Source organism: Rhinolophus hipposideros (genome assembly GCF_964194185.1).
Source record: "Rhinolophus hipposideros genome assembly, chromosome: 4".
In the NCBI taxonomy this organism is placed as follows: Eukaryota; Metazoa; Chordata; class Mammalia; order Chiroptera; family Rhinolophidae; genus Rhinolophus; species Rhinolophus hipposideros.
Genome location: NC_138050.1, coordinates 14,206,939 through 14,231,635, shown reverse-complemented (window position 1 = coordinate 14,231,635; position 24,697 = coordinate 14,206,939). Strand labels below are relative to the sequence as shown.

At 37.0% G+C, this 24,697-nt stretch overlaps 1 pseudogene across 1 annotated transcript; it reads left to right on the top strand.

Moving 5' to 3' along the window:
- The first annotated feature begins 824 nt into the window (after positions 1-824).
- Positions 825-1,142, top strand: LOC308496836 (large ribosomal subunit protein eL36-like; annotated as a pseudogene). The gene has a single exon. The product of its transcript is annotated as a large ribosomal subunit protein eL36-like (transcript).
- The last annotated feature ends 23,555 nt before the right edge of the window (positions 1,143-24,697 follow it).

Here is a 24,697-nt window from a genome sequence, read left to right as displayed (position 1 = left end):
AATCAATAGTATATTAGATGAAGCAGAGGATCAAGTCAGCAATTTAGAAGATAACATAGCTGAAAACACCCAATCAGAACAGCAAAAAAAAAGAAAAGAATCCAAAAAAAAAAAAAATTAGGACAGCTTCAGGGGCCTCAGTAACAACATCAAACATACCAACATGTGTATCATAGGAAGACCAGAAGGAGAAGAACGAGACCAAGGAACTGAGAACCTAGCTGAAGAAATAATGATGGAAAACTTTCAGACCCTGGTGAAGGAAATACATATACAAGTCCAGACAGCACAGAGTCCCAAACAAGATGAACCCAGAGAGGCCAACATCAAGACACATCATAATTAAGATGCTAGAGCTTAAAAACAAAGAGAATCTTTAAAGCAACAAGTAGAAAGCAGTTAGTCACCTACAAAGGAGCTCCCATAAGACTGTCTGCCAATTTCTCAACAGAAACTTTGCAGGCCAGAAGGGATTAGCAGAAAATATTCAAAGTGATGAAAAAAAACATAAGGACCTACAACCAAGATTACTCTATCCATCAAAGCTATCATTTAGAATTGAAGGACAGGTAAAGAGTTTCCCATACAAGAATAAAGCTAAGGAGTTCATCACCACAAAACCAGTATTACAAAGAGTCTTACAGGGACTTCTGTAAAGATGAAAAGAAAAAAGAAAGAACAAAAATATGAATAATAAAATGGCAATAACTATACATATGTACATATATGTATATATGTAGCAACATTTACTTTAAGTGTAAATGGATTAAATGCTCCAATCAAAAGCTAGGGTGGGTGCCCTTTCAGCCGTGCCAGCAGTAGCTATGGCTCTGCACTATCCCATGGCGATAAGCCTCAACAAGGGCCACAAAGTGACCAAGAATGTCAGCAAGCTGAGGCACAGCCGCTGACACCGGGACCTCAACAAACACACCAATTTCATGCAGGACATGATCCGACAGGTGTGCAGCTTTGCCCCCTATGAGCAGCATGCCATGGAACTGCTCAATGTCTCTAAGGACAAGTGGACCTTGAAGTTCATCAAGAAAAGGATGGGGACACACATCCGTGCCAAAAGGAAGAGAGAGGAGCTGAGCAATGTCCTTGCAGCCATGAAGAAGGCATCAGCCAAGAAGGAATGAAACCCATCCCCTCTGTGTGTAATAAAACCTATTCAGGGGGTGGGGGAAGTTAGGGTGGCTGAATATATGAGAAAACAAGACTCTTAAATATGCTGCCTACAAGAGACTCAGTTCAGACAGAAAGGCACACACAGACAGAAAGTAAAGGGATAGGAAAAAGATATTTTATTAAAATGGGAACAAACCAAACAAACAAAAAAGCTGCAGTAGCAACACTTATACCAGAAAAAAAAATAAACCTAAAACAAAGGCTACAACAAGAGACAAAGAAGGATCCAGTAATCCCTACTTCTGGGTATTTAACACACTTCTGGGTATTTAACTGAAGAAGCCCAAGGTGCTTTAAGGAAACGTGTGCATCCATATGTTCATTGCAGCATTGTTTACAATGTCCAAGATGTGGAGGCAGCCTGGGTGTCCGTTGATGGAAAAATGGATAAAGACGAGGTGGTACACATGAGTATATACAATGGAATATTGCTTGGCCAGGGAAGGGAATGGGTTCTTGCCATCTGTGGTGGCATGTATGGACCTGGAGGGTGTTGTACTGAGTGGAGTATGTCAGACAGAGAAAGAGATGCAGTGTGATTTCTCTTATATGTGGACTCCAAAGAACAACATAAACAAACAAACAAAACAGATACTAATATAATATTGTATCTCATCTGTAATTGAAAAATTAAAATTATTAAAGGATAAAAGGTGATTTTTTTGGATTGGGGACGTCATAGAAATGGCAGTGTGAGGTGAGTCTCTTGAAATCTCCCTTGGAATTTACAACAAATTGAACAATTATAACTCCACAAAGGACTCCCCTCGCAGCAGACAGGCAAGACTAAGAGACGCACAACTGAAATCATCTAAAGGTGGGCAAATTGGATGAGTGGGGGAGGGGAAAAAGGAGAAGTAGGGAGATGCAGGCCGTGTGGGAGCAGGATGCAGACCAGAGCTCCGAGCTCCCTGCTTTCCGGAGCTATCACAATTGTGGGAGAGAGAAGAACTCAGACTGCTAGTGCTCTGCTTATGGCCCACAGTCCTGCCTGAAGGATCAGCATATAACACGGCTGAACCCAACATTCATGGCAGAGACCTTGGAGCAAAGACTGAGGGAAGAAGGGTGAAAGTGGCGGTTTAAGCCTTCACTGACAAGCAGAGGAAGGAAGGCTTAAGGATGGAGCCTAGACAACCCCTCCCCACCTTTCCAGAGCTCGCCCACCCCCACCTGCCCAGTGATAGAAGCAGAATGGTATCAGTGTCATAGCAAAAGAACAGAATATTTGGAGTTCTGAGAACAGTGGCCCACAACCATGGACTCACAGCCCAACTAGTTCCGGCAAAGGGGAGAAAGCCCTGGGTGCAGGATAGGCTGTGCTACAACAATGGTTGCCACCAGTGCTCTGGGCCACCTCTCAGAACCCACCTTGCCCCTGCCCACACCTATCTGGGTGGATTCCTGCAGGGGTAAACAAAGCCACTGAAACACACAGGCCCTAAAACTGGTGCAGTAAGAGCTTTGGAACTTCAGAAGCTCTCCACATCACCCCACAGAGGCAGTGCCCTGAGACCGAGGCGACCTGCTTGCAGAGGAGAAGCCCATCTTTCAGGGAATTCCCCCCATTGTGTGAGAAGCCAGAACAGTGCAGAGAAAATTTAACATTACAGCGTGACAGAAAATAAAAAGCTGCAGTCAGAGAGAAAATAAAACATTCTACCGACACCTATCAGAAAGACCTCTTCCTATCATCCTGCTGTAGAACACACTCCTGTAGATGCCTACGAAGAGAAATAATAATTTTATGAATAACCAAGGTAACAAGGCAGTTCAGAAAGAAAATGAAAAGTCCCCAGAAAATTAACTTAAAGACATGGAAATATGGGACTTAAATGACAGAGAATTCAAGATTGCAGTTCTGAAAAAACTCGAAGAGGTGCAAGAATACACAGACAGTTTAGTGAACTCAGAAACACAATCAAAGAACAAAATTGAACATTTCACTACAGAGATTGAAATTTTTAAAAACAACCAAATGGAATTTCTGAAGACTAAAAATTCAATAAAAGAAATGAAGAATGAAAGCTTAAGTAAGCTTAGGTAATAGAACTGACCAGGTGGAGGAAAGAATCAATGACACTGAAGATAGAAATCTGGAAAAGACACAGATGGAAGAAGAGAGAGACTTGAAAGTTAAAAGAAACAAAAGAACTCTACAAGAACTTTCTAACTAGTGCTCACTTCAGCAGCACATATACTAAAATTGGAATGATACAGAGAAGATTAACAAGAACGTTCTAACTCCATCAGAAAGAGCAATATAAGAATAATGGGCACACCAGAAGTAGAAGAAATAGTGAAGGGAACAGAGAATATATTCAAACAAATAGTCGACGAGAACTTCCCAAACTTGTGGAAAGAATTGGATCCTCGAATCCAAGAAGAAAATAGAACACCTAATTACCTTAATCCAACAGGCCTGTTCCAAGACACATTGTATTGAAACTGTCAAAAATTAACGACAAAGAAAGAATTCTCAAGGCACCCAGGGAAAAGAAGGCAGTAATCTACAAAAGAAAGACCATTAGATTATTCTCAGATTTTTCAGCAGAAACTCTACAAGCCAGAAGGGAGTGGAAACAAACATTCCAACTATTGAAAGAGAGAAATTATGAGCCAAGAATGATATATCCAGCAAAAATATCCTTTAGATATGAAGGAGGAATAAAGACCTTTCCAGACATACAGAAGCTGAGGGAATTTTCTAACACATGACCACACTACAAGAAATACTGAAGAAGGGTATTTGACCTGAAACAAAAAAGCAAAACAATACAATACCAGGAATAGTATTATGATCACACAGACAGAAGAAGGAAATGGAAACCCCTACACCAAATAGGACACTATACACTTAAACATAAAATACAAGGTAAAGAAGAAAAAAAAAAAACACTTTAAAAGAGAGAGAGAGACAGAGACAGAGACAGAGAGAGAGAAAGGAAAAAGACAACTTGTTGCTAAAGCACAGAAATCAACTCATAAATTGGGATAATTTCTGACAACAAAAACATAAAAGGGGAGAGAGTAAAGTCTGAACCCGCACAAGGGAATGGAAAAGAGAAGCATGCTGAAGGAAACACAATACTCTAAATATAAAACTACCTTTTACATAAAGTTAATGATAACCTCTCAAAAACATCCAGAACTGAAACATATAGTATAAAAACAAGAAGAAACAGAGGGGAAAATTATAGAATACCACCACACTGAAATAGCAAACAGCAACAAAAAGGCAAAGACACAACGGAGACATCTTCCTACCAGAAAACCAGACATAAAATGATAGGAAATCCTCATATATCAATAATCACCTTAAAAGTAAATAGATTGAACTCACAAACAAAAAGACACAGAGTAGCAGATTGGATCAAAAAACTAAACCCAACCTTTTGCTGCCTCCAAGAAACACATCTCAGCTACAAGGACAAACATAGACTCAAAGTGAAAGGGTGGAAATTGACACTCCAGGCAAATGGTATCCAGAGAAAATCAGTTGTGGCCATACTGATGTCAGATGAAACAGAATTCAGGATAAAAAATGTAACAAGACATGAAGATAGACATTTCATAATGATACAACAAGAAGATATAACAGTCATCAATATTTATGCCCAATCAGAGAGCACCAAAATACACAAAGCAACTACTAACAGAACTAAAGGGAGAAATTGACCAAAACACAATTATAATGGGGGACCTAAATACATCATTGACAGCTATGGACAGATCACCCAAAAGAAAATAAATACAGAAATATCAGTCCTAAACGACACATTTGATGAAATGGACATAATTGACATATATAGAGCACTTCATCGATAAAACATCAGACTATACATTTTTTTCTAGTGTACATGGAACATTCTCAAGGATACACCATATATTGGGACATAAAATCAGCCTCAGCAAATTTAAGAAAATTGAAATCATACCAAGCATATTCTCTGATCACAAAGCTTTGAAATTGGATATCAACTGCAAAAAGAAAGCAGGAAAAAACACAAATACATGGAGATTAAACAATATACTTTTAAAGAACGACTGGGTCAAAGAAGAAATAAAAGGAGAGATGAAAAGATACATAGAAACAAATGAGAATGAAAATACCTCCTATCAAAATTTTGGCAATGCAGCAAAAGCAGTTTTAAGAGGGAAATTTATATCATTACAGGCGTATCTCAAGAAACAAGAAAAATCCCAGATAAATAACTTCGCATTACACTTTAAAGAACTAGAAAAAGAAGAACTAGTGAAACCCAAAGTCAACAGAACGAAAAATAATAAAAAAAAATGAGCAGAACTAAATGAAATAGAAACAGAAAGACAACAGAAAATAATTAATGCAACAAAGAGCTGGTTCTTTGAAAAGATTAACAAAATTGACAAACTCTTAGCAAGATCACTAAGATAAAAAGAGAAAGACACAAATAAAAGCAGAAATGAAAGAGGGGAAGTTACCACCGATGCCACAGAAATACAAAGGATCATCCAAGAATACTATAAAGGACTATATGCCACCAAATTCAATAACCTAGAAGAAACTGACATGTTCTTAGAAACACATAGCCCTCTGAGCCAGAATCACAAAGAACTGGAAAATCTATCGGACTGCACAACAGTAAGAAAATTGATTGAATCAGTCATCCAAAATCTTCCCAAAAGCAAAAGCCCGGGACCAGATGGCTTCACTAGTGAATTCTACCAAACATTCAAACCTGTCCTACTCAAATTCTTCCAAAAAATTGAAGAAGAGACAATAATCCCTAACTCATTTTATGAGGCCAACATTACCCTGCTAGCAAAACCTGGTAAGGATAATACAAGAAAAGAAAATTACAGACCAATATCTCTGATGAATACTGATGCAAAAATCCTAAACAAAATTCTAGCAAATCAAATACAACAATAAATTATAAAGATTATATACATCACTACCAAGTGGGATTCATCCCCGGGGGACAAGGATGGTTCAACATACACAAATCCATCAATGTGATACATCACATAAACAAAATAAAGGACAAAAATCATATGATTATATCAATAGATGTGGAAAAAGCATTTGACAAGATACAATTTACGATTGTAACACTGTGTTTATTAATGATTTATGATTTACGATTAAAACACTTAATAAAATAGGTATAAATGGAAAATACCTAACATAATAAAAGCTATATATGACAAACCCTCAGTTGATATTATAATTAATGGCGAAAAACTGAAGCCCTTTTCTCTACGTTCAGGAACATGACAGGGCTGTACCCTGTCACCTCTGCTTTTCAACATAGTGTTGGAAGTCCTAGCCAGAGCAATCAGGAATAAAAGGAATAAAAAGAGAAAGGAATAAAAGGCATCCAAATTGGGAATGAAGAAGTTAAATTGTCACTCTTTGCAGATGACATGATACTATATATAGAAAACCCTAAAGACTCCACCAAAAAGCTACTAGAGACAAGGAACAAATACAGTATAGTTGCTAGGTACAAAATCAACATGCAAAAGTCCATTGCATTCCTATATACTAACAATGAAATCTCAGAAAAAGAAATTTAAAGAAATCCTTTTGCAATTGCAACAAAAAGAATAAAATACCTAAGAATAAACTTAACCATGGATGTGAAAGACTTATACACTGAAAACAATAAGACATTTTTGAAGGAAATTGAAGAAGACACAAAGAAATAGAAAGACATCCGTGCTAATGGATTGGAAGAATCAATATAGTTAATATGGCCATATTACCCAAAGCAATATACAGATTTAATGCAATCCCCATCAAAATCCCAATGACATTTTTTAAAGAAAAGAACAAAAAATCATCAGATTTGTATGGAACCACCAAAGACCAAATAGCCAAAGCGATCTTAAGAAAAAAGAACGATACTAGAGGTATCACACTCCCTGACTTTAGCTTGTACTACAGGGAAACAGTAATCAAAACAGCATGGTATTGGCAGAAAAACAGACACACAGACCAATAGAATAGAATTAAGAACACAGAAATAAACCCTCATAAATATGGATGGACAATTTTCAACAAAGAATCCAAAAACATACAATGGAGAAAAGACAGCCTCTTCAATAAACGGTGCTGGGAGAATGGAAAGCCACATGCAAAAGAATGAAACTGGACTGCTATCTGTCGCCATGTACCAAAATTAACTCAAATGGATCAAAGATCTAAACATAAGACCTGAAACAATAAACTGCGTAGAAGGAAACATAGGTACTAAACTTATGGACCTTGGGTTCAAAGGGGATTTTATAAATTTGACTCCAAAGGCAAGGGAAGTAAAAGCTGAAATAAATAAATGAGACTATATGAAACAAAAATGCTTCTGCACAGCAAAGAAACCATCAACCAAATAAAGAGACAACCAATTGAATAGGAGAAAATTTTTGCAAACAATGCCTCCGATAAAGGGCTAATATCCAAAATACATAAAGAACTCATACAACTCAACAACAAAAAACAAATAATCCAATTCAAAAATGGGCAGAGAACCTGAAGAGACATTTCTCCAAAGAGGATATACAGATGGCCAATAGACACATAAAAAAATGTTCAACATAACTAATCATCAGAGAAATGCTAATAAAAACCACAATGAGATATCACCTTACACCAGTTACAATGTCTATCATCAACAAGACAAATAGTAACAAGTGTTGGAGAGGCTGTGGGGAAAAAGGAACCCTCATACACTGTTGGTGGGAATTCAGATTGGTGCAGCCACTATGGAAGATACTTTGGAGAGTCCTCAAAAAATTAAAAATAGAATTACCATATGACCCAGCAATCCCTCTCCTGGATATCTACCAAAAAAATCTGAAAACATTTATCCATAAAGATGTACGTGCTCCAATGTTCATTACAGCTTTATTTACAGTGGCCAAAACATGGAAACAACCAAAGTGTACTTCGATCGATGAATGGACAAAGAAGTTGTGATATGTATACACAATGGAATACTATTCAGCCATAAGAAATGATGAAATAGTACCATTTGAGACAACACAGATGGACTTGAGATTATAATGCTAAGCAAAATAAGTCAGACAGAAAAAAGCAGAGAACCATATGATTTCACTGATATGTGGTATATAAAACTGAAAATTACAAAGGAGCAAGACAAACAAATGAAGAAACAAAAACTCATAGACATAGACAATAGTTTAGTGGTTACCAGAGGGTAAAGGAGGAGGAACATTGTAGAAGAAGGTAAATGGTGATGGAAGGAGAAGTGACTCTGAGAGGTGAACACACAATGTGAGATATAGATGATGTGTCACAGAATTGTATGCCTGAAACCCATGCAACTTGACTAACAATTGTCATCCCAATAAACATTCATTTTTTTTAAAAAAGTGAATTTTTCCTCTTACAAAAGTAAAAAAAAATCTATACAACTTTGAATTAAAATAATCTAATTGTTTTCATAACAGTTCTTCCAAAACCAATTTTAAAGGATTTGTTTAACCTTCAAGGCATTTTTTCAGGGAAGAGTTTAAAGGACCAACAAATATATAACTGATATATCAGTAAATGATCCTTTTTTCCCCTTCAAATAATTTTATACATGTCCTTCATCAAACCCAAGCATTGGAACTTTTACCAAAATTAGAGTGCTGTCCCTTTGACATTGCACAGATCCAGATAACATTGTGGTAATCAGTCCCTTGCAGGCATTGCACATGAGGCAATTTAAATGTTGGTGGAGATAATTTATGGAACCAAACACAACATCTAAAGTGGAAAAAAGCAGACCCCTTCTTTTCTGGAATGATAAGTCAGAGAAAGAGGACAGAGTTTCCTGAAGATGTACCAGGAACCATGCTAAGGCCTGTTTTGATTGCTCCCAGAGGCTCTCTTGGCTGTTCTACCACTTCCTCTCAGATTTATTTTCCACCATACCAGTTCCCAGAGTGATTAGAAACAAATACTAATGCCAAGCAAGTACAAATATGTCTAAGATCCTCTCAAACAGCTTGGCACTTCCTGCTGCTTTCATTGGCAATTCCATGATGTGGCTTCCTCGGGAAGTTTTAATTTGAATCCAGCTAACACAGTAATTTAAAATTTTGATTGATTCATTTTTAAAAGTATTTCTAGTTTTCTATTAGGAAAGACCAAGTTATACCACAGGTTAAGAAAGAGAGATATTTTACATAGGCGTAGGCTTAAACATAGTGAAACAAACCATGATCTAAAGAATGATTTGAGATGCATCACAGAAATCTGAATTATCTCAACATTTTTGTCCCTCTTACTTCCCTTGGCACGTCTCACCTTTTTATCCACCTTATTTGATATATTCATGTTAGAGTCCACCATTTTTGTTGAAAAAAAATGAATCAAATTATCTCCAGGAGGCTGAAAATACATGCTACCTGGGAAGAGGAAGTGTGGGGAGGTTGCTTGGAAAGGGGGTTTCATCTCCCATTAAAGAATCACGGTGAATTGCTTTATGACACTAGCCATGTTTAATCTTTCAGAGCAGAAACTGAAGAGAAGCTATATATGTCGCACTAAAGTAGAGAAAATCATCTCCTGTCTATTAGGTTGTGAACTTGCCAAGGGCAGGTCCAATTTAATATCTCAAACTCAATGTATGTTATTGCAGAGTTCAGAGTCATTCCTGGAAATGGCCAGTGCAATACCAAGAGAAAAATATATGTAAACTTTAAAACAAAAGACATTTTGCTTTTCCCATGTCAATTTCATCCTAGGAAAGGTGTGATAGCTCTAAAAAGATTACATTCAGACTATTTTTTTAAAAAGTCTGATGAAGAGTAAGGATCTCAAAAAATCTGTTCCTCCATAGAAGTAATATGAATGCCAAAAATTTTTTAAATCAACATTTTCAGAACTCTGGAAATAACTGAAAGCTTGCAAAAATCTGAGGAAATTTTGTTCAAGTAAAAAGACTGAATAGCGGCAAGCTTTACAGCATTTTAAATTGGTCTATTCCCATTCACCTCACCCTAGTTTCACAGTGGCCATGAAAACCAACAGACTCACATGTCCTAGTTGCAAAACCCATAAACCTAGCAGCCATTGAAGAGAGAAGAATTGATTTGGAACTTCTAAAAAGAGTCCCATCCCAGAAATTTGTCGTTATTTGACCTGTCTTGTAGCTCCCTAGAAGCCTTCACTTGCAGGACTCACCTTTATTTGACAACTAACTCAGGGCTTGTTCACTGCAAATAGGCTTCCTCCAGAGCCTTTATCCATCCGATAACATTCAACAGCGGATGTTTAACATTACAGCTGGCTAAGACAGATAACCTTTAGGGCAAACAAGAGGCTGACCAAAAAAACTAGAAGGAATAGCTGGGCAATGAGATGTCTATCGTAGGCCATAAAAAAATTTCAGTATTATCTGGGAGTTTAGAAGGCCACATCAATATGTTGATGTATTGTTTATGATTTTTATCTTCTGTATATTATGTTTTGACATCTTAAAAATCTTTTCAGTTTGAGAGAGATTGCCCCTCCTGAGACTAGCCAATTCCTAGAGATTAGCAAAGGATTCAGGGAGGAGCATGCCTTTGATATGTAAACTAACCAGGCCAGACCATACACCGTCCGAAGGGGTTTATGCAGCTGACAAGACTATATTCCTCTGCCTTAATCTGGATCCCGGGCCAGGTGCTGGCAACTAGAGACCACCCCAATAGCCCAAAGTACACTGGAAATATTCAAATAAGTCAGTCCTAACCTGTTTATCCTGATCTGTCTTGCCTATCCTGAGAAAACCCCAATAAAGGCTCTGACTTAAACGTTCCCTTGCTCCTGTTGATGTAGGATGCTCCTTAGTGTATGCTGGGTTTGTAGTCTCGTGGAGCCAAAGAATGGGTACACAGACCAAGGAGAGGCAAAGACTTGCACAGGAAGATAGTTTGTTATAGCAAGCAAAGAGTTACAGCTCCCGAGCGGGAGGGGGCACCTGAAGCTGGGATGCCCACTAGCTAAGGCAAAAAGCTTATGTTTATATACCTTTATTTCTACCTGGGAGGGGGATGTTGAGATGTGGGTGCCTATAGGTACAATGTTTCCCAGACTCAGTCTACTTCTCAGCTTGGGGGAGACCACTAAAGCAACTCAGTTGCTCCAGACCATGATTGACGATATTGTTGCCCTGGTATGGGTGCCCTGTTACGGGTAAGTTCTGTTTTTTCTTTTGTTTTTGCTCAGTCTACCAAGGAATTTCTAACTGCCTGATTTCATACTAACTAACCTGCCTCACTGCTTTCTGTCTCCCAAACCAAACCTGGTGTCCCTCACATGGTCCTGTGTCGTGTTTCATGCCTCCCATTTACAGAACCCGTGAATACAATAAACTTTGCTTTCCTGAGACTCTCCTGTGGCCCTTCTTACGGCTATACCTTACTAACCATTCCATTAAAAAGCAGAGAACATCAGGGCTATGGGCATAATCAGAAAATACCTCAAAAGGCCCTAATGTCTCACCTTAGGCTGACCCCAAATCTCTGCACAAGCAGGAAGTAAAACCTAAGGCAGAGCTATAAACTACTGGAACACTGAAGGTGTGCCCCAGCTGAGAGGCAGAGCTGCTCAATGAAAGCTGAGAGATGGATTGGTGCAAGGCATTTAAGGATATCTCTGTCTAAGCATTAACTGACTACAAAGCTAACCAGGCAAAGCTAACCAGACTACAAAGCTAACCATACTTCAGTGGCCACATATGACAAAGAATAGAGACTTTACATAATTACAACTGAACTAAATGAGCTTCCCAGACAAGAAAAACTTAAAGGAGTTCATCACCACCAAACCAGTATTACAAGGAATCTTAGAGGGACTTCTTTAAGACAAAATAAAAATATATGAATAATAAAAAGGGTATATTTTTATCAATAATTACTTTCAATGTAAATGGATTAAATGTACCAATCAAAAGATAGGGTGACTGAATGCATAAGAAAACAAGACCCTTACATATGCTGCCTACAAGAGACTCAACTCAGATGGAAAGGCACACACAGACTGAAAGCAAAGGATAGGAAAAAGATATTTTATGAAAATGGAAACAAACAAACAAGCTAGGGTAGCAAAACTTATACCAGACTAAATAGACTTTAAAACAAAGGCTGTAACGAGACAAAAAAGGATCCAGTAATCCCACTTCTGTGTAGTTATCTGAAGAAACCCAAAATGCTACTTCAAGGAGATGTGTGTATCTGTATGTTCATTGAAGCATTATTTACAATGGCCAAAATGTGCAGGCAGCCTGTGAGTTCCCGTAATGGATAAAGAGGAGGTGGTGCATACATACAATAGAACATTGCTGGGTCGGGGAAGGGAATGGGTTCTTGCCATCTGTGGTGGCATGGATGGGCCTGGAGGGTGTTGTGCTGAGTGGAGTGTCAGACAGAGAAAGACAGAGGCAATGTAATGTCACTTAATGTGGAATCTAAAGAACAAAATAAACAAAATAGAAACAAACTCATAGATACAGAGAATATTTTGATGGTGGCTAAACAGGAAGGGGTTTGGGAATGGGTGAAAAAGGTGAAGGGATTAAGAAGTAGAAATTGGTAATTACAAAATAATCATGGGGACATAAAGTAAAGCATAGGGAATATAGTCAATAATATGATAATAACTATGCACAGTGCCAGGTGAGTACTAGACTAGTCAGGGGGATCACTTCTTAAATTATATAAATGTCTAACTACTATGCTGTACACCTGAAATTAATATAAAACAATATTGAATGTCAACTGTAATTTAAAAATTAATATAAAACAATATTGAATGTCAACTGTAATTTAAAAATTAAAAAGGTGAAGGGGAATAAGAGTCCAAATTTCCAGGTATAAAACAAATACGTCATGGGGATGTAATGTACAGCATATGGAATATAGTCAATAATATTGTGATAGGCTGCTATGGTGTCAGATGGTTGCTAGACTTATCATGGTGATCACTTCTTTAGGTATGCAAATGTTGAATAACTATGGTGTGCCCCTGAAAGTAATATTATATTGTATGTTAGCTATCTTTTAATAAAAACAATTTTTAAAAATACCTCCTTTTTCTTTTTTCTGTCTTTTTCCCCTTGATCCTTTGTACCTTTCACCCATTTCTTTGTTCTGGGTCAGTCGTGTTCTGGTTGCTGAGAACTAAGTGTGCTCCAGAGAAAACTGAGCTAAGTAGGAAGAGAGAAGTTCTCCAAGCAATCCAGGTGGAGAACAGCTGGTGCTACTTGCTTGTCTCAGTCTGAGGGTTCACAACAGGCAGAGGTTCTCTGCCTGACTAACCTGAGATGCAGCAAACAGAGGCCCTGCAGGGCTCAGGAATTCCACCTTCTGGAAACAGACTAATTAGAAAGCAGGAGCCCAAATCAACACAAAGGCTACTTTGAAAATCCCTTCCTTAGCTTTTGTTTATCCTTCCCACTTTTAGAGCTGCAGGCATGAGGCTGTGCTATTTGAAAGAAGTGTATATAAAAGCAGTTGGAGTTAACATAAGCTAGGGAAAAATGGAATCATACCAGGCAAACAAGTTGGCTGCCCGTTAAGAGGCTTGATTTGTCTAGGTTTGTGGATTTCTACCCATAGCACCGAGATATGAAGGAACTTTGCAGCAGCTGAAAATGAAAGCTTTGGTATTTTAAAGGATGTTTCAATGCTACATTCTACTCTATTATTTTCGTGTATTTCATTATAGTTTTCATGACTTGGGACATAGTGTGAGGCTTGAAAAAAAAGAATCTGATGAATGTGAAAGAATGATTTGGGAAAACGCAGAACTAAAATTAGCACACTCTTCATCTGCAATGAAAAATAGTATAAAACTTATACTCATTCTTTTTCTGTTCATTTCCTCAATGAATCTTTTAAATATTTGGGTTTTTGTGTTTTTGTGGGTTTTTTCTTTGTAAAATATAATGGCGTACAAAAAGGTCATAAAATTCCTTTGCTGAAAACTTTTAGACTCATTTCCCCTTTTTAAATAGGGTTTTGCAAATAGAAACAAATGAAGCTAAACTATATCAAAATGTTTTTTAATCACATATAGTAATTTTAAACTTTCTATAGAAAATTATGAAGAAGGAAATAGCTATAGCAGCAGAGATAATTGGTATTACTATGCTAATATATTTCCTTATATATTTTTTCATACATAACAGCACTTTTTACAATTTGAGATACCATATATTACTCTTCTTTTTTTTAACATTTGTTTTTGTAAAATAGTAGGCATACAGAAAAACCCTCAAAACAACTATGAAACTAACAGCTAGAGAGGGAAAACCCTCATAACCACCCTGCTGGAACAATGCTAGGGCTATCAAATCCCACAATAACTTCCCTTCAGGCTAAGTCTTTCTCATCAGGCAACTTTCCCTTCTGATTGTATTGCCCAGGTTGCCTGACCACAGGGAGAAGAAAGCACTGATGTGGGTACAAGTATTCCATCCCCGAGGGATTGTTTTCTTTTCTCATTGTGAAACGTTGTCATTTTTGTTCTAGATACCAGTGTTTTGAACTTAGTTTCTGAGAATCTCCTCCAGTGAAATGGATCTGATCTTGGTGCTACTAACATCACATTTCCAAGTCTGAAAGATAAAGGCCAGAAGTTGGCATGAGATAAAAATCACCAAGGTAATTAATTATGAGGCTGATAGAGCATGAGCCTACTGGCATTCCCAGGGCAATACGGGCTCTATCTTACCATTGGCTTAGTACACACTTGCTTTTCCCACAAACATTTTGCTACTTTAATTTTGGAGGAGATAGTTTGTCTACAAATTAAACTGAAGTTGCAAAACACAAAACAAAAAGCAAAACAAAACAAACAAAAAACCAACCTGAGGGAAAATATAATTGCCCAGCAATCTGCCTACCTAGTCTTTAATTTTAATTCAAAAGTGTTGAAGCTGGGCTCCAAACCTGAAATTAGGAGTTTACTACAGAGTCTGTCTGGGACTCAGAGAGCTAAGGAAGACGTATACTAGATGCATAAACAGCCTCTTCCTCTTTCCCCCTCCCCTGGACTCCTGTTACCATCTCTAATCACCCAGATACACCCACTGAGTTTTCTGCATGCACAAAACAACACAACTGAACAGTGGTTATCATTTCCCTTCTCAACAGAAACCAGGGTCAGATCTACACAGTCTCTTCATGGAAGCTTTGGCCAAATTGAGAGAAGGGGAGAGAGGACAGAAAATGTTCTAAGAGATAAGTGATAATAATTACATTACACTGAATAAGAACAACTTGAAATATAATGAAAACACAACTTCCTTGGTCTTCCACTCCAATGGAAACATTTCCCCGGCCACTGGATGAAAACTCACCAGACTACATGATTTTCTTTCATTTTACATATGAAATAATTCTATTGCATGTATTACAGATATGTAATCTGTGTAGTAAACGTTCCCATTTAGAGAGTGGGTGGTTTAAAATTACCTCTGGACTCTCTGGACCGGTCATGTCAAAAATTCACTGTCCCATAGGCTCCTGTGTGAGCTCTTGTGGGCCCCCTGGTGGGTCCTTCTGACCACAACTCCCCTAACATGGTGTGGGGACAGAGCCCCAAAAAGCAGTTTCCAGGCTCTTGGCCTCACATAGAAAGGTGCTGGCTCGGGTAGTAAATGGCCATTAACTGTAATCAGATGGCCATCAGCTGTGGCTAGTTGGCTGTCAGCTGTAACCCGTAAGCCATTGGCCACTAATATAACTGTTGTGGCTACGCTAGCATAAAAAATGGGGGCTAGCAAGAGCGGATTGCAGAGAAGAGGATGCCGCTGGTGAGAATATAGTGATATGACTCCCCTACTTATGGCTCCGTGGGTGTTCCTTTTTGGCCTCACCGTGTCCTGCGTTCTTATGTGGGGAGCGGGAGCTGAGACCCCGCCAGCCACCCCGCATGACATATGGGTTGTGCTTCTCTTCCAATGGGCCATTCCCCACATATCCGCTCTCAAGTGCGGCGTCTCCTCACCCTCTTAGGTGGTCTTCTGGGGCAGCTTGCCTGCCCTTCCTGCCTTGCTGCTGCTAGTTCTGTAGTTACACCCACTCTCTCACTCTGCTCTTTTACATTCTGAAAGTGAGTAAGGGAGTTTAAGAGTCTGAAACTGGTCCTTGAATAATCAACTTTGGAGACTCCTTCAGAATGGTATGGCTCACACTCACTGTGGTATCTGCCTCAATTGAAACTTCAGTTTTAACATTCTGTTACTGTTTGTTCAATCGTTCAATAGTTAATTAACAAACGATATTGAGAACTAATTATGTGTCACGCTCTCTACAAGAAAATAAAACACAAAATTAAATATAATATGTTCCTCTCTTTGGAAGCACTCACAGTCTTTGATGGATGAACGTATTGGAAAGATGAATCAAGACATACATGTACATAAATAATTAAATACAGTCTATAAGTGCTATAGAAGAATAATGAACAAAACACTGTAGAAACACTAAGAAGAGAGCAATTTGTTCTCAGGGACTAGTAGGGTTATCTTCAGTAACTTCTCCATAATTAAATTATTTTTAATTATATGCCTCCATATGATGAAGGAGAAGAAAGGCTTTCCTTACATGTAGAGAAATCTAAATCAGAGTTAATTTGTCAAATAAGTGAAACTGTTATTTTTTTGAATATACAGAAATTCATTGAGTTTTAGAAAGTCGATCCCTCATTTAAGTGTTAACCCAATAGATATCCTTTTAAAGCTAGTTTTTGAAGGAGGCAGCGTGGTACAATGGAAAGAGTATTATGAACAAGATTCCACTTAGAAGTCAACTTCTCTAGGAGAAAGCATATCCTGGACCACTAGAGCTGTGCTCTCATAGCACATTACTTATCACACAGCATTGTAACTGCCACTTCTGATTTGCCTCTCATATTAAATCATAAGATCCCTAGTGGAAAAGATCCTGACACAAACTCTTGTACATTGTAAGCATCAAGCAAAGGGTTTTGGAGTGGATGAATCTGTCAATGATTTACATGTCGTTGAATTTCTAACTGCCACAGTTCCTCAACTTCCAGATAAATTTCTTTTTAAAACGGTTCATTGACAATGCTTAAAGACCAAAAAGAACAGCAAAAAAAGTGAAAAATAATGTGAGAGCATGTGTCTCAATCTGGATCCAGAAAACATGATCAGCAAACCTATACATCAAATATTAGCTGATAATTTAACATTTCATTGATGATTTTCCCCTCAGTAATTACTTCATTTTTTCTCTGCATCTTGTAAGCTCTGTTCAGTTGCTTTTATATTCATGTCTTTCTTTTCTATGCTTACTTTAATTAGCTTATGTATTTTATTATGAAAATAAACTTTAAGCCATATCTTTCCTGTTTGTAATTTTTTTATTAATTTTGTAATAGTGATTCTTTGTCTCCAGTGTGTTTCCTATTCTGGAGCATTTTTTTCTTTTTCATACTTATTCTGATTTTTAGGCTCTTATCTTTGATGTTATCTTATTAAATTTATATTCTTTGACAATTCTTTAGTGATGAGGTGATTTCATGGAGATGTTTCTTCTTTTCCCTGGGTTATGTTTACTTTTAGAATAATTTTTTTAAATTTGTATTTTGTCTGCAATGATTTTTTCTTTCTTTTCCCCCAACTTTTCCCTAGTATATCCACTACAATTTATTTACATATATCCCAGGCTGGCATACTGTTTTTTGTTTTCATTTGTATGTTTCTCATGCAAGGAGGTTACTGAGCAACTGAGTCAATTTCTGCACCATATGACAGAATTAGGCGAATTCTTCCTGACTTCCTTTCCACACTGCACCTTCATAGTTCTATTTACTGTAGCCTCAAGACTCACTACTTGGGTTTGGAGAAAAGTCAGTTTCAGTTGTAACTTTGGCATACACAAGATGTGATCAAACAATACAGTGAATGCTTAAATTAAAAAATTTATTACAGTAAAAGACACATTGCTATTAATCCTCCTTAAAATACTCCCCCTTGCTTTGCAGACACTTATCCCATCGTTCTTGTCATTTTCTGACGCAGTTCTGGAAGTCCTCTTTCGTGAGTGTCTTTAGTTGTGCTGTCATAGCTGCCTCTATGTCCTGAATCATTTTGACATTGGGGAAGAGCCAGAAGTCACACAGTGCCAGATCCAGTGAATAAGGTGGATGAGGACATACTGTGTTTTATTTTTTAAATATTTTATTTTATTTTTTTACTCAAACATTTATACTCCATGGGCTTTATTTTCATATACTCCCTTGATGAATTTAAGATTTTTTTAATTAAAATATAGCTAACACACAATATTGTATTAGTTGTCGTGATGATGATTTATGGCACACTTTAAAACACTCCTCTCAACCATAGCTCACACCCGACTCCACCAAACAAGTTGAAACTTGCCATCCACTGTTACTAAGATTCCACGTATTGCTTCCCGTATTGAAGATCCCTGCCTTTCCGTTGGATGGCACTCGGCAGCAGCATTGATCATATTTAGTGATCATAACAGAAAGGCTCCTGAAATGACAATTTCTATCAAATAAAAACATTACGGTGGGTCCTCATCCACTTTATTCACTGGATCAGCCGTCGTGTGAATTTTGGCACTTCCCCAAAGTAAAAGCGACCAGATGAAGTACCCTTTTTGAATCAATTCAGGACATTGAGGCAGCCATGACAGCACATCTAAAGACACTCATGAAAGAGGACTCCTAGAACTACTTCAGAAAGCGGCAAGAAAGATGAGATAAGTGTGTTTGAAGTGAGGGGGAATAATGGCAATGTGTCTTTTACTGGAATAATTCTTTTTATTTAAACATTCACTGTACTTTTTACCACACCATGTAATTAAAAATAATTTAATTATGGAGAAGTTACTGAAGATAACTCTATTAGTCCCTGAGAACAAATTGCTCCCTTCTTAGTGTTTCTACAGTATTTTGTTCAGTATTCTTCCATAGTACTTATAGATTATATTTAATTATTTGTGTACATGTGTTGATTCACCCTTCTAATACCTTCATCCGCCAAAAACTGAGTGCTTCCAAGGAAAGGAAGACAACATATTTAATTTTGTATCTTATTTTCTTACAGAGAGCCTGGCACATAATTAGTCCTCAATATCGTTTCTTAATTAACTATTGAACGATTGAACAAACAGTAACAGAATGTTAAAACTGAAGTTTCAATTGAGGCAGATATCAAAGTGAGTGTGAGTCATACCACTCTGAAGGAGTCTCCAAAGTTGATGAAGCTGTGAGTGGTCTTTGTTATCAAAATTGGGCTTTCTTCTGTCTTTGGGGATTTTGTTAAATAGTATGTAATCCAGTTCGCTCTTCCTAATCTTGAGTTTGCCTTAATACAGTGTAGGCAATTTGAAATTCAAACAATTACTCCAATTCAGTGTGAGTCCCTAGAGACTTAGCTCCATTAAGGTCAGCCTGAATTTTCCAACTGCATTTTACCTTTCCTTGTCCACCAGCCACTTCTATTCTCCAAAAGAAGAGGGGAAAGTGGGCTTTTGAGGGACAGGGGGGGCATTTTGTTTCTTGGCCTCTGTGTTAAGAGTTCACAGTTTAGTGAAGGGAACTTTCTTTACCAGATGCTCTTAGCTGATTTCTTTCCCTGCCTCCCTAAGAAGATCTAGTCTTATAATAGATCTCCTCTTCTGCCTGTTGTTTCTAATTTCTATTTATTTCTGTATTCATGAGTGTTTAGTATTTATAGGATCCTATTGTCTTCTTTCTTGCTCTTTCATCCCAACAGAAGGCTTCAAATATTGTAAACACATTTTCCCCAACACTAAAGAGCAAACAGAAAGCCTGAAGAGAGGTTTTTAATTTCAAGTGCATTTCCATGTCTCCCATCGCTGCCTAATTTTCTCTCTGTCTCTTTTCTGCCACAACGGTGTTTGATGATGAATTTGATTTTTCAGAACTGTGTTTATCCACAGCCCTTTCCTCACTTCCATCTTCACCCTGGCCTGCACAACAAATGCTTCTCTATGGCAAAGTCAGAAGCTGCTCTGAGCATCTCCAAACTATGTTGTATTAACTCTTGGGGACATTGCTTGTTCTTTCATTAGCCACAGGCCCTTCCTTTGCATTGTTTAACTCATGCTGGCATATTTTTTCCAGATTCTTTTTTTTCCCTAATGATTTTCATTTATACCATTAGGTTTTGGAGGGGGAAGATTTTTAAATCTGGCTTTAGTTCACTATCTTAAGTGGGAATTCATTTATTCTGCTCTTACCAGGCCATAGGTGAAAGCTCCAAGGTCCTTGAGAAAGACTCTCCTGAGTTATAAAACTGCCAAGAGGTTTTTTAAAAGATTTATATACATCTCAAAAAGGCTGAAAAAGAATTGACAATACAAATTTTCTAAAGTGCTCTAAGAAAAAGGAGGTCAGGGGCCTAGAGTCAGGACAAATCTGTCTAAAGTCTAGTCAAGCTAAGGGAAGTAGTAAGCTTGACTTAGTCATCTTATTTGCCACCAACTATGACAGCATATGAAATGCAGGCTGCCAAATGCCTATCTTGTTCTCCTTACTTACCTTACTTTGCAAAATGTGATATACAACAGATTGATCATCAAGGCCACAAGATAATTGAATAGTTTCAGTTGTTGGTAAACAACTAGACAGAGTTGTAGATAGTACCACAAAGATAAAAAGATTAGTACAAACCTCTGAAGTCAGAAAAACAAAAGTTTAAAAATTTCCTTTGAAGATCAACTTACTGCTTCAGAATTTCAAATTCAATACAGCCAAATGCTCCCAATTTCTCACTGTTCAGAACATATGAGGTTGGACAATTAAGTTCACAAACTCATCCTAGAAAAAGTGCTACATACCTCATTGCTGAATATCACTACTATCACCTTCAAAGTACTCCTCTTGGGAAGCTATGCACCAATGCCAGGGCCTACTCCACCCTTCAAAGCAATTTTGGAACTCTTTTTCTGAAATGGCCATCAGAACTGTCATCGTATTATCCTTAATGTCCTGAATGTCATCAAAATGTCTTCCTTTCAATATTTCCTTTATTTTCAGGTAAAGAAAGAAGTCATTAGGGCCCAGATCAGATGAATAGGAAGGGTGTTCCAATACAGTTATTTGTTTACTGGCTAAAAACTCCCTCACAGGCAGTGCCGTGTGAGCTGGTGCATTGTCGTGATGCAAGAGCCATGAGTTGTTGGCGAAAAGTTCAGGTCATCTAACTTTTTCATGCAGCCTTTTCAGCACTTCCAAATAGTAAACTTGGTTAACTGTTTGTCCAGTTGGTACAAATTCGTAATGAATAATCCTTCTGATACCAAAAAATGTTAGCAACATCATTGCAATAAGTTCACGAACTTAATTGTCACCCCTCGTATCAGACATTGAAAACTGTTCCTCAGTGATCAAGTATTTTTATTCAACAGCAATGAGTTTGCAAGGTTTCTCAGGGTATCATTGCTAAATGTGATTATCTTTCAACACTCAATAAATTAGACTTCCTTTTACATGTTTAAAACTATACTCTCATGTTTAATTTTTATCTCAAATATGTCTATACATATTTCTTAATTATTTATATTAATAAACAGAAGCAAGTGAAATACTTAAAACACTTTGAATTACCTTTAAAATATTGTGTGTGTGTGTGTGCTCGTACTTCAAGTTATCTGATAATCCAAAACAGTATTTTCATGTCCTTGCCTCAAAAAGAGAAAGTTTCTGGCTCTTTCCATTTGAATTTAAGTTACCTCCTCACTGCAGCACACTATATATTTGTAATTAATCTCTCCCTTGTTAACTCTTACTAGGTTTAGAAATTCTGGTTTATATTTTTAATTCTGAAAGACTTCTCCTCCTGAGATTTAACTCCATTCCATTCAATTCAATAAACACTTATTATCTCCTACTATGTGCCAACCATTTTATTACTGAGGTGCCATACACTCTCAAGGAGCTCAAGGTCCAGTAGGATTCAAATTAAAAATAGGAGAGTGACAAATGGGGGTTAAATTTAAAAAAAAAAAATAAGTAAAAAATAAACAATTCCACAAATGCTACCAATAAACTTTAAACCAAGATTTTACATGTGTGAGTCATATTGAGGTATATTTTCAATCAACAATCTTATTCCCTCTGCCTCTAATACTATTACCTACTGCCCTAGTAAATCTTTCATCCTTTAAACTTCAGTCCAGATATCACCTTCAAGTAATTTTCCATGGCTTCCACTTCCACCCAGATTGGGTGGCTCATAATATCCTCTGTCTTACCACTTATGACAATGAATTATATTCATTTATTTACTTGTCTCTATTTCCAACTGGATAGTGAGTTCACTGATGACTGAGACAAAGCCTTTATCTCTGATTTCCATGCACCTCACCTCTGGGCATCCATTTGAATGAATAAATGGGTTGAATGAATACATGAATGATAACTACATACAATAATAATAATAGCTAGCATTTATTGACTGATTTATCTGTGCCACTCACTATGCTAAGATGTATTACTATGCATGTTATTTTAATTAATCTAATTATTATTCACAATTTACAGATGAGAAAAACAGAAGCTATGAGATATTAAGAAACTTCTCTAGAGCTAGAATTTAAACATTAGCAGTCTGACTTTGGAGCCTGCTCTCTTGACCACATCATGAATGAATAAGTAATTTTCAAAGTGGTATTACACAATTCAAAATGAGACTAACTTCATGAAACAGATGGAAAAAATTTCTGGTCGGTCTAGTAATTTAACTAAGATTTCATCATGGGAGTTAAAATGTCAAGAGTTTCAATTGTTCTTGCCCCACAGCAATTAACAAATGCTAAATGTCACACTGGAACTGGTTAAGTATAGATTTGTCTAAAGGCAAGGAGAGCCTTTCCAGGAATTCTTCCCATCTTGGGACATCACAATTAAATAGTATTTTCATGATACAAATCCAATTTTGGAACTATAATAAGCCCCATGAACACATCACTCAGTTTCTATAATTATCATCACATATCTTAACTTTTTTCATTTATAACCCTATTTTCTTTTGCCCTTGATCCCCAACTTGAATTATTTTAAAGCAAATCTCAAGCACCCTGTTATTTCACCTATAGATACTTCAAAATGTATCTTTAAAAGAGAACTTGTTTTTCACTTACTTGAATCACTAAACTTTTATTCATGATAGGAAACATTATTAAGAAGTAGAATTTCTAAGCTGTTTCACAATTAATAACCTTCACATTAAAGAATACAGTAATATTAAAAATTCATGAGAAGAAAAATACCATAAAAGACTGTTCAGTATCACAAGATGTGCTTACAAGGAAGAAAATGATTAATAAAACTACATATTCTCACTTTAGCAATACAAAAAAATCCCTCATAGTTTAAACTTCCTTCTTCATTTCATTTCTGAGGAAAGTAAATTTAATATATTCAGGTACATTTTGTTCTATCTATGTGCTGAAGATTATAAACTTAAGGCTAAAGGTATTCTATAGAGGAAAAGTTTACACATGTAACTGATTTTTTTATTTCATTTTTTATTGTTAGTTTCAGGTGCACCAAACAACATAATAATTAGATATTTACACCCCTTACAAAGTGATAAGCCTAACAAGCCTTCTACCCGTCTGACACGGTACATAGCTATTACAATACTATTGACCATATTCCTTGTGCTGCACCCCGTGACTATAAACTTTTTAAATTACAGTAGATATTAAAGATTATTTTATATTAATTTCAGGTGTACAGCACAGTGGTTAGGTGTGTATATAATTTATGAAGTGATCCCCCCAATAAGTTTAGTATCCATCTGACACTATACATAGTTTTTACATTATTGACTATATTTCCCATACTGTATTTTACATCCTCATACATTTTTAAATGGAACTTTTATCTATAACTCAATTTCATAAGCCTAATAATTCAATTTGACATATATGGGGTCTGACAATTAAGTTTGAGAACTTATTACAATGATGTTACTAACCTTTTTTGATATCAGAAGGATTATTCATTATGAGTTTGTACCAACTGGGCACATTTACTAAATGTTAACCACATTTACTATTTGGAAGTGCTGAAAAGGCTGCATGGAAAAGTTAGACGACCTGAAATTTTCACCAACAATTCATGGCTCTTGCATCACGACAATGCACCTGCTCACATGGCACTGTCTGTGAAGGAGTTTTTAGCCAGTAAGCAAATAACTGTATTGGAACACCCTTCCTACTCACCTGATCTGGTCCCCAATAACTTCTTTCTTTACCCGAAGATAAAGGAAATATTGAAAGGAAGACATTTTGATGACATTCAGGACATCAAGGATAATATGACAACAGCTCTGATGGCCATTCCAGAAAAAGGGTTTCAAAATTGCTTCGAAGGGAGAACTAGGCACTGGCATTGGTGCATAGCTTCCCAAGGGGAGTACTTTGAAGGTGACCATAATGATATGCAGCAATGAAGTATGTAGTACTTTTTCCAGGATGAGTCTGAACT